Here is a 12500-nt window from a genome sequence, read left to right on the forward strand (position 1 = left end):
CACAATACCTTATTTATACATGTGAACCACCACCACCATCATCAAATCATGACAATTATCAATCATTTCCATCAGTAATAATGTCAGGGTTCCATATCCTTGTTTTCTTTGATGGTGAGTCTTTCCTGCTCTTTCCAAGATGTTTCTCTTTTAAAGCAGCAGCAACCGTTCCCTCTGCTGTTTGCAAAGCAAATTCGAAAAAGCTTACAGCACCTGGTATTCCCAGGCGGTCTCCCATCCAAGTACTAACCAAGCCAGACCATGCTTAGCTTCCGAGATCAGACGAGATCGGGCGTGCTCAGGGTGGTATGGCCGTAAGCGAAAGACTCAACCCACAATACCTTATTTATACATGTGAACCACCACCACCATCATCAAATCATGACAATTATCAAGCATTTCCATCAGTAATAATGTCAGGGTTCCCTATCCTTGTTTTCTTTGATGGTGAGTCTTTCCTGCTCTTTCCAAGATGTTTCTCCTTTAAAGCAGCAGCAACTGTTCCCTCTGCTGGTTGCAAAGCTTATTCGAAAAAGCTTACAGCACCTGGTATTCCCAGGCGGTCTCCCATCCAAGTACTAACCAAGCCCGACCCTGCTTAGCTTCCGAGATCAGACGAGATAAGGCGTGCTCAGGGTGGTATGGCCGTAAGCGAGAGACTCAACCCACATTACCTTATTTATACATGTGAACCACCACCACCATCATCAAATCATGACAATTATCAATCATTTTCATCAGTAATAATTTCAGGGTTCCATATCCTTGTTTTCTTTGATGTTGAGTCTTTCCTGCTCTTTCCAAGATGTTTCTCCTTTAAAGCAGCAGCAACCGTTCCCTCTGCTGGTTGCAAAGCAAATTCGAAAAAGCTTACAGCACCTGGTATTCCCAGGCGGTCTCCCATCCAAGTACTAACCAAGCCCGACCCTGCTTAGCTTCCGAGATCAGACGAGATCGGGCGTGCTTAGGGTGGTATGGCCGTAAGCGAAAGACTCAACCCACAATACCTTATTTATACATGTGAACCACCACCACCATCATCAAATCATGACAATTATCAAGCATTTCCATCAGTAATAATGTCAGGGTTCCATATCCTTGTTTTCTTTGATGGTGAGTCTTTCCTGCTCTTTCCAAGATGTTTCTCCTTTAAAGCAGCAGCAACCGTTCCCTCTGCTGGTTGCAAAGCAAATTCGAAAAAGCATACAGCACCTGGTATTCCCAGGCGGTCTCCCATCCAAGTACTAACCAAGCCCGACCATGTTTAGCTTCCGAGATCAGACGAGATCGGGCGTGCTCAGGGTGGTATGGCCGTAAGCGAAAGACTCAACCCACAATACCTTATTTATACATGTGAACCACCACCACCATCATCAAATCATGACAATTATCAAACATTTCCATCAGTAATAATGTCAGGGTTCCATATCCTTGTTTTCTTTGATGTTGAGTCTTTCCTGCTCTTTCCAAGATGTTTCTCCTTTAAAGCAGCAGCAACCGTTCCCTCTGCTGGTTGCAAAGCAAATTCGAAAAAGCTTACAGCACCTGGTATTCCCAGGGGGTCTCCCATCCAAGTACTAACCAAGCCCGACCCTGCTTAGCTTCCGAGATCAGACGAGATCGGGCGTGCTCAGGGTGGTATGGCCGTAAGCGAAAAACTCAACCCACAATACCTTATTTATACATGTGAACCACCACCACCATCATCAAATCATGACAATTATCAATCATTTCCAATCAGTAACAATGTCAGGGTTCCATATCCTTGTTTTCTTTGATGGTGAGTCTTTCCTGCTCTTTCCAAGATGTTTCTCTTTTAAAGCAGCAGCAACCGTTCCCTCTGCTGTTTGCAAAGCAAATTCGAAAAAGCTTACAGCACCTGGTATTCCCAGGCGGTCTCCCATCCAAGTACTAACCAAGCCAGACCATGCTTAGCTTCCGAGATCAGACGAGATCGGGCGTGCTCAGGGTGGTATGGCCGTAAGCGAAAGACTCAACCCACAATACCTTATTTATACATGTGAACCACCACCACCATCATCAAATCATGACAATTATCAAGCATTTCCATCAGTAATAATGTCAGGGTTCCCTATCCTTGTTTTCTTTGATGGTGAGTCTTTCCTGCTCTTTCCAAGATGTTTCTCCTTTAAAGCAGCAGCAACTGTTCCCTCTGCTGGTTGCAAAGCTTATTCGAAAAAGCTTACAGCACCTGGTATTCCCAGGCGGTCTCCCATCCAAGTACTAACCAAGCCCGACCCTGCTTAGCTTCCAAGATCAGACGAGATCGGGCGTGCTCAGGGTGGTATGGCCGTAAGCGAAAGACTCAACCCACAATACCTTATTTATACATGTGAACCACCACCACCATCATCAAATCATGACAATTATCAAGCATTTCCATCAGTAATAATGTCAGGGTTCCATATCCTTGTTTTCTTTGATGGTGAGTCTTTCCTGCTCTTTCCAAGATGTTTCTCCTTTAAAGCAGCAGCAACCGTTCCCTCTGCTGTTTGCAAAGCAAATTCGAAAAAGCTTACAGCACCTGGTATTCCCAGGCGGTCTCCCATCCAAGTACTAACCAAGCCCGACCCTGCTTAGCTTCCGAGATCAGACGAGATCGGGCGTGCTCAGGGTGGTATGGCCGTAAGCGAAAGACTCAACCCACAATACCTTATTTATACATGTGAACCACCACCACCATCATCAAATCATGACAATTATCAAGCATTTCCATCAGTAATAATGTCAGGGTTCCATATCCTTGTTTTCTTTGATGGTGAGTCTTTCCTGCTCTTTCCAAGATGTTTCTCCTTTAAAGCAGCAGCAACTGTTCCCTCAGCTGGTTGCAAAGCAAATTCGAAAAAGCTTACAGCACCTGGTATTCCCAGGCGGTCTCCCATCCAAGTACTAACCAAGCCCGACCATGCTTAGCTTGCGAGATCAGACGAGATCGGGCGTGCTCAGGGTGGTATGGCCGTAAGCGAAAGACTCAACCCACAATACCTTATTTATACATGTGAACCACCACCACCATCATCAAATCATGACAATTATCAAACATTTCCATCAGTAATAATGTCAGGGTTCCATATCCTTGTTTTCTTTGATGTTGAGTCTTTCCTGCTCTTTCCAAGATGTTTCTCCTTTAAAGCAGCAGCAACCGTTCCCTCTGCTGGTTGCAAAGCAAATTCGAAAAAAGCTTACAGCACCTGGTATTCCCAGGCGGTCTCCCATCCAAGTACTAACCAAGCCCGACCCTGCTTAGCTTCCGAGATCAGACGAGATCGGGCGTGCTCAGGGTGGTATGGCCGTAAGCGAAAAACTCAACCCACAATACCTTATTTATACATGTGAACCACCACCACCATCATCAAATCATGACAATTATCAAACATTTCCATCAGTAATAATGTCAGGGTTCCATATCCTTGTTTTCTTTGATGTTGAGTCTTTCCTGCTCTTTCCAAGATGTTTCTCCTTTAAAGCAGCAGCAACCGTTCCCTCTGCTGGTTGCAAAGCAAATTCGAAAAAGCTTACAGCACCTGGTATTCCCAGGCGGTCTCCCATCCAAGTACTAACCAAGCCCGACCCTGCTTAGCTTCCGAGATCAGACGAGATCGGGCGTGCTCAGTGTGGTATGGCGGTAAGCGAAAGACTCAACCCACAATACCTTATTTATACATGTGAACCACCACCACCATCATCAAATCATGACAATTATCAAGCATTTCCATCAGTAATAATGTCAGGGTTCCATATCCTTGTTTTCTTTGATGTTGAGTCTTTCCTGCTCTTTCCAAGATGTTTCTCCTTTAAAGCAGCAGCAACCGTTCCCTCTGCTGGTTGCAAAGCAAATTCGAAAAAGCTTACAGCACCTGGTATTCCCATGCGGTCTCCCATCCAAGTACTAACCAAGCCCGACCCTGCTTAGCTTCCGAGATCAGACGAGATCGGGCGTGCTCAGGGTGGTATGGCCGTAAGCGAAAGACTCAACCCACAATACCTTATTTATACATGTGAACCACCACCACCATCATCAAATAATGACAATTATCAATCATTTCCATCAGTAATAATGTCAGGGTTCCATATCCTTGTTTTCTTTGATGTTGAGTCTTTCCTGCTCTTTCCAAGATGTTTCTCCTTTAAAGCAGCAGCAACCGTTCCCTCTGCTGGTTGCAAAGCAAATTCGAAAAAGCTTACAGCACCTGGTATTCCCAGGCAGTCTCCCATCCAAGTACTAACCAAGCCCGACCCTGCTTAGCTTCCGAGATCAGACGAGATCGGGCGTGCTCAGTGTGGTATGGCCGTAAGCGAAAGACTCAACCCACAATACCTTATTTATACATGTGAACCACCACCACCATCATCAAATCATGACAATTATCAAGCATTTCCATCAGTAATAATGTCAGGGTTCCATATCCTTGTTTTCTTTGATGGTGAGTCTTTCCTGCTCTTTCCAAGATGTTTCTCCTTTAAAGCAGCAGCAACCGTTCCCTCAGCTGGTTGCAAAGCAAATTCGAAAAAGCTTACAGCACCTGGTATTCCCAGGCGGTCTCCCATCCAAGTACTAACCAAGCCCGACCATGCTTAGCTTCCGAGATCAGACGAGATCGGGCGTGCTCAGGGTGGTATGGCCGTAAGCGAAAGACTCAACCCACAATACCTTATTTATACATGTGAACCACCACCACCATCATCAAATCATGACAATTATCAATCATTTCCATCAGTAATAATGTCAGGGTTCCATATCCTTGTTTTCTTTGATGGTGAGTCTTTCCTGCTCTTTCCAAGATGTTTCTCTTTTAAAGCAGCAGCAACCGTTCCCTCTGCTGTTTGCAAAGCAAATTCGAAAAAGCTTACAGCACCTGGTATTCCCAGGCGGTCTCCCATCCAAGTACTAACCAAGCCAGACCATGCTTAGCTTCCGAGATCAGACGAGATCGGGCGTGCTCAGGGTGGTATGGCCGTAAGCGAAAGACTCAACCCACAATACCTTATTTATACATGTGAACCACCACCACCATCATCAAATCATGACAATTATCAAGCATTTCCATCAGTAATAATGTCAGGGTTCCCTATCCTTGTTTTCTTTGATGGTGAGTCTTTCCTGATCTTTCCAAGATGTTTCTCCTTTAAAGCAGCAGCAACTGTTCCCTCTGCTGGTTGCAAAGCTTATTCGAAAAAGCTTACAGCACCTGGTATTCCCAGGCGGTCTCCCATCCAAGTACTAACCAAGCCCGACCCTGCTTAGCTTCCGAGATCAGACGAGATCGGGCGTGCTCAGGGTGGTATGGCCGTAAGCGAGAGACTCAACCCACATTACCTTATTTATACATGTGAACCACCACCACCATCATCAAATCATGACAATTATCAATCATTTTCATCAGTAATAATTTCAGGGTTCCATATCCTTGTTTTCTTTGATGTTGAGTCTTTCCTGCTCTTTCCAAGATGTTTCTCCTTTAAAGCAGCAGCAACCGTTCCCTCTGCTGGTTGCAAAGCAAATTCGAAAAAGCTTACAGCACCTGGTATTCCCAGGCGGTCTCCCATCCAAGTACTAACCAAGCCCGACCCTGCTTAGCTTCCGAGATCAGACGAGATCGGGCGTGCTTAGGGTGGTATGGCCGTAAGCGAAAGACTCAACCCACAATACCTTATTTATACATGTGAACCACCACCACCATCATCAAATCATGACAATTATCAAGCATTTCCATCAGTAATAATGTCAGGGTTCCATATCCTTGTTTTCTTTGATGGTGAGTCTTTCCTGCTCTTTCCAAGATGTTTCTCCTTTAAAGCAGCAGCAACCGTTCCCTCTGCTGGTTGCAAAGCAAATTCGAAAAAGCATACAGCACCTGGTATTCCCAGGCGGTCTCCCATCCAAGTACTAACCAAGCCCGACCATGTTTAGCTTCCGAGATCAGACGAGATCGGGCGTGCTCAGGGTGGTATGGCCGTAAGCGAAAGACTCAACCCACAATACCTTATTTATACATGTGAACCACCACCACCATCATCAAATCATGACAATTATCAAACATTTCCATCAGTAATAATGTCAGGGTTCCATATCCTTGTTTTCTTTGATGTTGAGTCTTTCCTGCTCTTTCCAAGATGTTTCTCCTTTAAAGCAGCAGCAACCGTTCCCTCTGCTGGTTGCAAAGCAAATTCGAAAAAGCTTCCAGCACCTGGTATTCCCAGGGGGTCTCCCATCCAAGTACTAACCAAGCCCGACCCTGCTTAGCTTCCGAGATCAGACGAGATCGGGCGTGCTCAGGGTGGTATGGCCGTAAGCGAAAAACTCAACCCACAATACCTTATTTATACATGTGAACCACCACCACCATCATCAAATCATGACAATTATCAATCATTTCCAATCAGTAACAATGTCAGGGTTCCATATCCTTGTTTTCTTTGATGGTGAGTCTTTCCTGCTCTTTCCAAGATGTTTCTCCTTTAAAGCAGCAGCAACCGTTCCCTCTGCTGGTTGCAAAGCAAATTCGAAAAAGCTTACAGCACCTGGTATTCCAAGGCGGTCTCCCATCCAAGTACTAACCAAGCCCGACCCTGCTTAGCTTCCGAGATCAGACGAGATCGGGCGTGCTTAGGGTGGTATGGCCGTAAGCGAAAGACTCAACCCACAATACCTTATTTATACATGTGAACCACCACCACCATCATCAAATCATGACAATTATCAATCATTTCCATCAGTAATAATGTCAGGGTTCCATATCCTTGTTTTCTTTGATGGTGAGTCTTTCCTGCTCTTTCCAAGATGTTTCTCCTTTAAAGCAGCAGCAACCGTTCCCTCAGCTGGTTGCAAAGCAAATTCGAAAAAGCTTACAGCACCTGGTATTCCCAGGCGGTCTCCCATCCAAGTACTAACCAAGCCCGACCATGTTTAGCTTCCGAGATCAGACGAGATCGGGCGTGCTCAGGGTGGTATGGCCGTAAGCGAAAGACTCAACCCACAATACCTTATTTATACATGTGAACCACCACCACCATCATCAAATCATGACAATTATCAAACATTTCCATCAGTAATAATGTCAGGGTTCCATATCCTTGTTTTCTTTGATGTTGAGTCTTTCCTGCTCTTTCCAAGATGTTTCTCATTTAAAGCAGCAGCAACCGTTCCCTCTGCTGGTTGCAAAGCAAATTCGAAAAAGCTTACAGCACCTGGTATTCCCAGGGGGTCTCCCATCCAAGTACTAACCAAGCCCGACCCTGCTTAGCTTCCGAGATCAGACGAGATCGGGCGTGCTCAGGGTGGTATGGCCGTAAGCGAAAAACTCAACCCACAATACCTTATTTATACATGTGAACCACCACCACCATCATCAAATCATGACAATTATCAATCATTTCCATCAGTAATAATGTCAGGGTTCCATATCCTTGTTTTCTTTGATGTTGAGTCTTTCCTGCTCTTTCCAAGATGTTTCTCCTTTAAAGCAGCAGCAACCGTTCCCTCTGCTGGTTGCAAAGCAAATTCGAAAAAGCTTACAGCACCTGGTATTCCGAGGCGGTCTCCCATCCAAGTACTAACCAAGCCCGACCCTGCTTAGCTTCCGAGATCAGACGAGATCGGGCGTGCTCAGGGTGGTATGGCCGTAAGCGAAAGACTCAACCCACAATACCTTATTTATACATGTGAACCACCACCACCATCATCAAATCATGACAATTATCAAGCATTTCCATCAGTAATAATGTCAGGGTTCCATATCCTTGTTTTCTTTGATGGTGAGTCTTTCCTGCTCTTTCCAAGATGTTTCTCCTTTAAAGCAGCAGCAACCGTTCCCTCAGCTGGTTGCAAAGCAAATTCGAAAAAGCTTACAGCACCTGGTATTCCCAGGCGGTCTCCCATCCAAGTACTAACCAAGCCCGACCATGCTTAGCTTCCGAGATCAGACGAGATCGGGCGTGCTCAGGGTGGTATGGCCGTAAGCGAAAGACTCAACCCACAATACCTTATTTATACATGTGAACCACCACCACCATCATCAAATCATGACAATTATCAATCATTTCCATCAGTAATAATGTCAGGGTTCCATATCCTTGTTTTCTTTGATGGTGAGTCTTTCCTGCTCTTTCCAAGATGTTTCTCTTTTAAAGCAGCAGCAACCGTTCCCTCTGCTGTTTGCAAAGCAAATTCGAAAAAGCTTACAGCACCTGGTATTCCCAGGCGGTCTCCCATCCAAGTACTAACCAAGCCAGACCATGCTTAGCTTCCGAGATCAGACGAGATCGGGCGTGCTCAGGGTGGTATGGCCGTAAGCGAAAGACTCAACCCACAATACCTTATTTATACATGTGAACCACCACCACCATCATCAAATCATGACAATTATCAAGCATTTCCATCAGTAATAATGTCAGGGTTCCCTATCCTTGTTTTCTTTGATGGTGAGTCTTTCCTGCTCTTTCCAAGATGTTTCTCCTTTAAAGCAGCAGCAACTGTTCCCTCTGCTGGTTGCAAAGCTTATTCGAAAAAGCTTACAGCACCTGGTATTCCCAGGCGGTCTCCCATCCAAGTACTAACCAAGCCCGACCCTGCTTAGCTTCCGAGATCAGACGAGATCGGGCGTGCTCAGGGTGGTATGGCCGTAAGCGAGAGACTCAACCCACATTACCTTATTTATACATGTGAACCACCACCACCATCATCAAATAATGACAATTATCAATCATTTTCATCAGTAATAATTTCAGGGTTCCATATCCTTGTTTTCTTTGATGTTGAGTCTTTCCTGCTCTTTCCAAGATGTTTCTCCTTTAAAGCAGCAGCAACCGTTCCCTCTGCTGGTTGCAAAGCAAATTCGAAAAAGCTTACAGCACCTGGTATTCCCAGGCGGTCTCCCATCCAAGTACTAACCAAGCCCGACCCTGCTTAGCTTCCGAGATCAGACGAGATCGGGCGTGCTTAGGGTGGTATGGCCGTAAGCGAAAGACTCAACCCACAATACCTTATTTATACATGTGAACCACCACCACCATCATCAAATCATGACAATTATCAAGCATTTCCATCAGTAATAATGTCAGGGTTCCATATCCTTGTTTTCTTTGATGGTGAGTCTTTCCTGCTCTTTCCAAGATGTTTCTCCTTTAAAGCAGCAGCAACCGTTCCCTCTGCTGGTTGCAAAGCAAATTCGAAAAAGCATACAGCACCTGGTATTCCCAGGCGGTCTCCCATCCAAGTACTAACCAAGCCCGACCATGTTTAGCTTCCGAGATCAGACGAGATCGGGCGTGCTCAGGGTGGTATGGCCGTAAGCGAAAGACTCAACCCACAATACCTTATTTATACATGTGAACCACCACCACCATCATCAAATCATGACAATTATCAAACATTTCCATCAGTAATAATGTCAGGGTTCCATATCCTTGTTTTCTTTGATGTTGAGTCTTTCCTGCTCTTTCCAAGATGTTTCTCCTTTAAAGCAGCAGCAACCGTTCCCTCTGCTGGTTGCAAAGCAAATTCGAAAAAGCTTACAGCACCTGGTATTCCCAGGGGGTCTCCCATCCAAGTACTAACCAAGCCCGACCCTGCTTAGCTTCCGAGATCAGACGAGATCGGGCGTGCTCAGGGTGGTATGGCCGTAAGCGAAAAACTCAACCCACAATACCTTATTTATACATGTGAACCACCACCACCATCATCAAATCATGACAATTATCAATCATTTCCATCAGTAATAATGTCAGGGTTCCATATCCTTGTTTTCTTTGATGGTGAGTCTTTCCTGCTCTTTCCAAGATGTTTCTCTTTTAAAGCAGCAGCAACCGTTCCCTCTGCTGTTTGCAAAGCAAATTCGAAAAAGCTTACAGCACCTGGTATTCCCAGGCGGTCTCCCATCCAAGTACTAACCAAGCCAGACCATGCTTAGCTTCCGAGATCAGACGAGATCGGGCGTGCTCAGGGTGGTATGGCCGTAAGCGAAAGACTCAACCCGCAATACCTTATTTATACATGTGAACCACCACCACCATCATCAAATCATGACAATTATCAAGCATTTCCATCAGTAATAATGTCAGGGTTCCCTATCCTTGTTTTCTTTGATGGTGAGTCTTTCCTGCTCTTTCCAAGATGTTTCTCCTTTAAAGCAGCAGCAACTGTTCCCTCTGCTGGTTGCAAAGCTTATTCGAAAAAGCTTACAGCACCTGGTATTCCCAGGCGGTCTCCCATCCAAGTACTAACCAAGCCCGACCCTGCTTAGCTTCCGAGATCAGACGAGATCGGGCGTGCTCAGGGTGGTATGGCCGTAAGCGAGAGACTCAACCCACATTACCTTATTTATACATGTGAACCACCACCACCATCATCAAATCATGACAATTATCAATCATTTTCATCAGTAATAATTTCAGGGTTCCATATCCTTGTTTTCTTTGATGTTGAGTCTTTCCTGCTCTTTCCAAGATGTTTCTCCTTTAAAGCAGCAGCAACCGTTCCCTCTGCTGGTTGCAAAGCAAATTCGAAAAAGCTTACAGCACCTGGTATTCCCAGGCGGTCTCCCATCCAAGTACTAACCAAGCCCGACCCTGCTTAGCTTCCGAGATCAGACGAGATCGGGCGTGCTTAGGGTGGTATGGCCGTAAGCGAAAGACTCAACCCACAATACCTTATTTATACATGTGAACCACCACCACCATCATCAAATCATGACAATTATCAATCATTTCCATCAGTAATAATGTCAGGGTTCCATATCCTTGTTTTCTTTGATGGTGAGTCTTTCCTGCTCTTTCCAAGATGTTTCTCCTTTAAAGCAGCAGCAACCGTTCCCTCAGCTGGTTGCAAAGCAAATTCGAAAAAGCTTACAGCACCTGGTATTCCCAGGCGGTCTCCCATCCAAGTACTAACCAAGCCCGACCATGTTTAGCTTCCGAGATCAGACGAGATCGGGCGTGCTCAGGGTGGTATGGCCGTAAGCGAAAGACTCAACCCACAATACCTTATTTATACATGTGAACCACCACCACCATCATCAAATCATGACAATTATCAAACATTTCCATCAGTAATAATGTCAGGGTTCCATATCCTTGTTTTCTTTGATGTTGAGTCTTTCCTGCTCTTTCCAAGATGTTTCTCATTTAAAGCAGCAGCAACCGTTCCCTCTGCTGGTTGCAAAGCAAATTCGAAAAAGCTTACAGCACCTGGTATTCCCAGGGGGTCTCCCATCCAAGTACTAACCAAGCCCGACCCTGCTTAGCTTCCGAGATCAGACGAGATCGGGCGTGCTCAGGGTGGTATGGCCGTAAGCGAAAAACTCAACCCACAATACCTTATTTATACATGTGAACCACCACCACCATCATCAAATCATGACAATTATCAATCATTTCCATCAGTAATAATGTCAGGGTTCCATATCCTTGTTTTCTTTGATGTTGAGTCTTTCCTGCTCTTTCCAAGATGTTTCTCCTTTAAAGCAGCAGCAACCGTTCCCTCTGCTGGTTGCAAAGCAAATTCGAAAAAGCTTACAGCACCTGGTATTCCGAGGCGGTCTCCCATCCAAGTACTAACCAAGCCCGACCCTGCTTAGCTTCCGAGATCAGACGAGATCGGGCGTGCTCAGGGTGGTATGGCCGTAAGCGAAAGACTCAACCCACAATACCTTATTTATACATGTGAACCACCACCACCATCATCAAATCATGACAATTATCAAGCATTTCCATCAGTAATAATGTCAGGGTTCCATATCCTTGTTTTCTTTGATGGTGAGTCTTTCCTGCTCTTTCCAAGATGTTTCTCCTTTAAAGCAGCAGCAACCGTTCCCTCAGCTGGTTGCAAAGCAAATTCGAAAAAGCTTACAGCACCTGGTATTCCCAGGCGGTCTCCCATCCAAGTACTAACCAAGCCCGACCATGCTTAGCTTCCTAGATCAGACGAGATCGGGCGTGCTCAGGGTGGTATGGCCGTAAGCGAAAGACTCAACCCACAATACCTTATTTATACATGTGAACCACCACCACCATCATCAAATCATGACAATTATCAATCATTTCCATCAGTAATAATGTCAGGGTTCCATATCCTTGTTTTCTTTGATGTTGAGTCTTTCCTGCTCTTTCCAAGATGTTTCTCCTTTAAAGCAGCAGCAACTGTTCCCTCTGCTGGTTGCAAAGCTTATTCGAAAAAGCTTACAGCACCTGGTATTCCCAGGCGGTCTCCCATCCAAGTACTAACCAAGCCCGACCCTGCTTAGCTTCCGAGATCAGACGAGATCGGGCGTGCTCAGGGTGGTATGGCCGTAAGCGAGAGACTCAACCCACATTACCTTATTTATACATGTGAACCACCACCACCATCATCAAATCATGACAATTATCAATCATTTTCATCAGTAATAATTTCAGGGTTCCATATCCTTGTTTTCTTTGATGTTGAGTCTTTCCTGCTCTTTCCAAGATGTTTCTCCTTTAAAGCAGCAGCAACCGTTCCCTCT

General features: G+C 45.3%; 37 non-coding genes across 37 annotated transcripts; all 37 read right to left on the reverse strand.

Moving 5' to 3' along the window:
* Positions 1–201: 201 nt before the first annotated feature.
* On the reverse strand, positions 202–320 carry LOC133007333 (5S ribosomal RNA). Its single transcript, XR_009679812.1, has one exon. It is a non-coding gene; the product is annotated as a 5S ribosomal RNA (ribosomal RNA).
* A 214-nt stretch (positions 321–534) lies between these two features.
* On the reverse strand, positions 535–653 carry LOC133007285 (5S ribosomal RNA). Its single transcript, XR_009679767.1, has one exon. It is a non-coding gene; the product is annotated as a 5S ribosomal RNA (ribosomal RNA).
* Positions 654–867: 214 nt separating this feature from the next.
* Positions 868–986, reverse strand: LOC133006385 (5S ribosomal RNA). The gene has a single exon (XR_009678918.1). It is a non-coding gene; the product is annotated as a 5S ribosomal RNA (ribosomal RNA).
* Positions 987–1200: 214 nt separating this feature from the next.
* LOC133007191 (5S ribosomal RNA) lies at positions 1201–1319 on the reverse strand. Its single transcript, XR_009679679.1, has one exon. It is a non-coding gene; the product is annotated as a 5S ribosomal RNA (ribosomal RNA).
* A 214-nt stretch (positions 1320–1533) lies between these two features.
* On the reverse strand, positions 1534–1652 carry LOC133005930 (5S ribosomal RNA). The gene has a single exon (XR_009678493.1). It is a non-coding gene; the product is annotated as a 5S ribosomal RNA (ribosomal RNA).
* Positions 1653–1867: 215 nt separating this feature from the next.
* Positions 1868–1986, reverse strand: LOC133007334 (5S ribosomal RNA). Its single transcript, XR_009679813.1, has one exon. It is a non-coding gene; the product is annotated as a 5S ribosomal RNA (ribosomal RNA).
* A 214-nt stretch (positions 1987–2200) lies between these two features.
* Positions 2201–2319, reverse strand: LOC133006260 (5S ribosomal RNA). Its single transcript, XR_009678802.1, has one exon. It is a non-coding gene; the product is annotated as a 5S ribosomal RNA (ribosomal RNA).
* A 214-nt stretch (positions 2320–2533) lies between these two features.
* Positions 2534–2652, reverse strand: LOC133006485 (5S ribosomal RNA). The gene has a single exon (XR_009679012.1). It is a non-coding gene; the product is annotated as a 5S ribosomal RNA (ribosomal RNA).
* A 214-nt stretch (positions 2653–2866) lies between these two features.
* On the reverse strand, positions 2867–2985 carry LOC133007295 (5S ribosomal RNA). Its single transcript, XR_009679776.1, has one exon. It is a non-coding gene; the product is annotated as a 5S ribosomal RNA (ribosomal RNA).
* Positions 2986–3200: 215 nt separating this feature from the next.
* LOC133006497 (5S ribosomal RNA) lies at positions 3201–3319 on the reverse strand. The gene has a single exon (XR_009679023.1). It is a non-coding gene; the product is annotated as a 5S ribosomal RNA (ribosomal RNA).
* A 214-nt stretch (positions 3320–3533) lies between these two features.
* LOC133007263 (5S ribosomal RNA) lies at positions 3534–3652 on the reverse strand. The gene has a single exon (XR_009679746.1). It is a non-coding gene; the product is annotated as a 5S ribosomal RNA (ribosomal RNA).
* Positions 3653–3866: 214 nt separating this feature from the next.
* Positions 3867–3985, reverse strand: LOC133005978 (5S ribosomal RNA). Its single transcript, XR_009678538.1, has one exon. It is a non-coding gene; the product is annotated as a 5S ribosomal RNA (ribosomal RNA).
* Positions 3986–4199: 214 nt separating this feature from the next.
* LOC133007045 (5S ribosomal RNA) lies at positions 4200–4318 on the reverse strand. Its single transcript, XR_009679543.1, has one exon. It is a non-coding gene; the product is annotated as a 5S ribosomal RNA (ribosomal RNA).
* A 214-nt stretch (positions 4319–4532) lies between these two features.
* On the reverse strand, positions 4533–4651 carry LOC133006470 (5S ribosomal RNA). Its single transcript, XR_009678998.1, has one exon. It is a non-coding gene; the product is annotated as a 5S ribosomal RNA (ribosomal RNA).
* Positions 4652–4865: 214 nt separating this feature from the next.
* LOC133007335 (5S ribosomal RNA) lies at positions 4866–4984 on the reverse strand. Its single transcript, XR_009679814.1, has one exon. It is a non-coding gene; the product is annotated as a 5S ribosomal RNA (ribosomal RNA).
* Positions 4985–5198: 214 nt separating this feature from the next.
* LOC133006508 (5S ribosomal RNA) lies at positions 5199–5317 on the reverse strand. The gene has a single exon (XR_009679034.1). It is a non-coding gene; the product is annotated as a 5S ribosomal RNA (ribosomal RNA).
* A 214-nt stretch (positions 5318–5531) lies between these two features.
* Positions 5532–5650, reverse strand: LOC133006386 (5S ribosomal RNA). Its single transcript, XR_009678919.1, has one exon. It is a non-coding gene; the product is annotated as a 5S ribosomal RNA (ribosomal RNA).
* Positions 5651–5864: 214 nt separating this feature from the next.
* On the reverse strand, positions 5865–5983 carry LOC133007192 (5S ribosomal RNA). The gene has a single exon (XR_009679680.1). It is a non-coding gene; the product is annotated as a 5S ribosomal RNA (ribosomal RNA).
* A 214-nt stretch (positions 5984–6197) lies between these two features.
* On the reverse strand, positions 6198–6316 carry LOC133006718 (5S ribosomal RNA). The gene has a single exon (XR_009679233.1). It is a non-coding gene; the product is annotated as a 5S ribosomal RNA (ribosomal RNA).
* A 215-nt stretch (positions 6317–6531) lies between these two features.
* On the reverse strand, positions 6532–6650 carry LOC133007004 (5S ribosomal RNA). The gene has a single exon (XR_009679503.1). It is a non-coding gene; the product is annotated as a 5S ribosomal RNA (ribosomal RNA).
* Positions 6651–6864: 214 nt separating this feature from the next.
* On the reverse strand, positions 6865–6983 carry LOC133006838 (5S ribosomal RNA). The gene has a single exon (XR_009679345.1). It is a non-coding gene; the product is annotated as a 5S ribosomal RNA (ribosomal RNA).
* Positions 6984–7197: 214 nt separating this feature from the next.
* LOC133005931 (5S ribosomal RNA) lies at positions 7198–7316 on the reverse strand. Its single transcript, XR_009678494.1, has one exon. It is a non-coding gene; the product is annotated as a 5S ribosomal RNA (ribosomal RNA).
* Positions 7317–7530: 214 nt separating this feature from the next.
* Positions 7531–7649, reverse strand: LOC133006167 (5S ribosomal RNA). The gene has a single exon (XR_009678714.1). It is a non-coding gene; the product is annotated as a 5S ribosomal RNA (ribosomal RNA).
* Positions 7650–7863: 214 nt separating this feature from the next.
* LOC133006471 (5S ribosomal RNA) lies at positions 7864–7982 on the reverse strand. Its single transcript, XR_009678999.1, has one exon. It is a non-coding gene; the product is annotated as a 5S ribosomal RNA (ribosomal RNA).
* Positions 7983–8196: 214 nt separating this feature from the next.
* On the reverse strand, positions 8197–8315 carry LOC133007337 (5S ribosomal RNA). Its single transcript, XR_009679816.1, has one exon. It is a non-coding gene; the product is annotated as a 5S ribosomal RNA (ribosomal RNA).
* Positions 8316–8529: 214 nt separating this feature from the next.
* Positions 8530–8648, reverse strand: LOC133006519 (5S ribosomal RNA). The gene has a single exon (XR_009679045.1). It is a non-coding gene; the product is annotated as a 5S ribosomal RNA (ribosomal RNA).
* Positions 8649–8862: 214 nt separating this feature from the next.
* On the reverse strand, positions 8863–8981 carry LOC133006387 (5S ribosomal RNA). Its single transcript, XR_009678920.1, has one exon. It is a non-coding gene; the product is annotated as a 5S ribosomal RNA (ribosomal RNA).
* Positions 8982–9195: 214 nt separating this feature from the next.
* On the reverse strand, positions 9196–9314 carry LOC133007194 (5S ribosomal RNA). Its single transcript, XR_009679682.1, has one exon. It is a non-coding gene; the product is annotated as a 5S ribosomal RNA (ribosomal RNA).
* A 214-nt stretch (positions 9315–9528) lies between these two features.
* LOC133005932 (5S ribosomal RNA) lies at positions 9529–9647 on the reverse strand. Its single transcript, XR_009678495.1, has one exon. It is a non-coding gene; the product is annotated as a 5S ribosomal RNA (ribosomal RNA).
* Positions 9648–9861: 214 nt separating this feature from the next.
* Positions 9862–9980, reverse strand: LOC133007338 (5S ribosomal RNA). The gene has a single exon (XR_009679817.1). It is a non-coding gene; the product is annotated as a 5S ribosomal RNA (ribosomal RNA).
* Positions 9981–10194: 214 nt separating this feature from the next.
* Positions 10195–10313, reverse strand: LOC133006531 (5S ribosomal RNA). Its single transcript, XR_009679056.1, has one exon. It is a non-coding gene; the product is annotated as a 5S ribosomal RNA (ribosomal RNA).
* A 214-nt stretch (positions 10314–10527) lies between these two features.
* LOC133006388 (5S ribosomal RNA) lies at positions 10528–10646 on the reverse strand. The gene has a single exon (XR_009678921.1). It is a non-coding gene; the product is annotated as a 5S ribosomal RNA (ribosomal RNA).
* A 214-nt stretch (positions 10647–10860) lies between these two features.
* On the reverse strand, positions 10861–10979 carry LOC133006840 (5S ribosomal RNA). Its single transcript, XR_009679347.1, has one exon. It is a non-coding gene; the product is annotated as a 5S ribosomal RNA (ribosomal RNA).
* A 214-nt stretch (positions 10980–11193) lies between these two features.
* LOC133005933 (5S ribosomal RNA) lies at positions 11194–11312 on the reverse strand. The gene has a single exon (XR_009678496.1). It is a non-coding gene; the product is annotated as a 5S ribosomal RNA (ribosomal RNA).
* Positions 11313–11526: 214 nt separating this feature from the next.
* LOC133006168 (5S ribosomal RNA) lies at positions 11527–11645 on the reverse strand. Its single transcript, XR_009678715.1, has one exon. It is a non-coding gene; the product is annotated as a 5S ribosomal RNA (ribosomal RNA).
* Positions 11646–11859: 214 nt separating this feature from the next.
* Positions 11860–11978, reverse strand: LOC133007498 (5S ribosomal RNA). Its single transcript, XR_009679966.1, has one exon. It is a non-coding gene; the product is annotated as a 5S ribosomal RNA (ribosomal RNA).
* A 214-nt stretch (positions 11979–12192) lies between these two features.
* On the reverse strand, positions 12193–12311 carry LOC133006543 (5S ribosomal RNA). Its single transcript, XR_009679067.1, has one exon. It is a non-coding gene; the product is annotated as a 5S ribosomal RNA (ribosomal RNA).
* Between the last annotated feature and the right edge of the window lie 189 nt (positions 12312–12500).

The sequence above is a fragment of the Limanda limanda genome, chromosome 7 (genome assembly GCF_963576545.1).
Source record: "Limanda limanda chromosome 7, fLimLim1.1, whole genome shotgun sequence".
In the NCBI taxonomy this organism is placed as follows: domain Eukaryota; kingdom Metazoa; phylum Chordata; class Actinopteri; order Pleuronectiformes; family Pleuronectidae; genus Limanda; species Limanda limanda.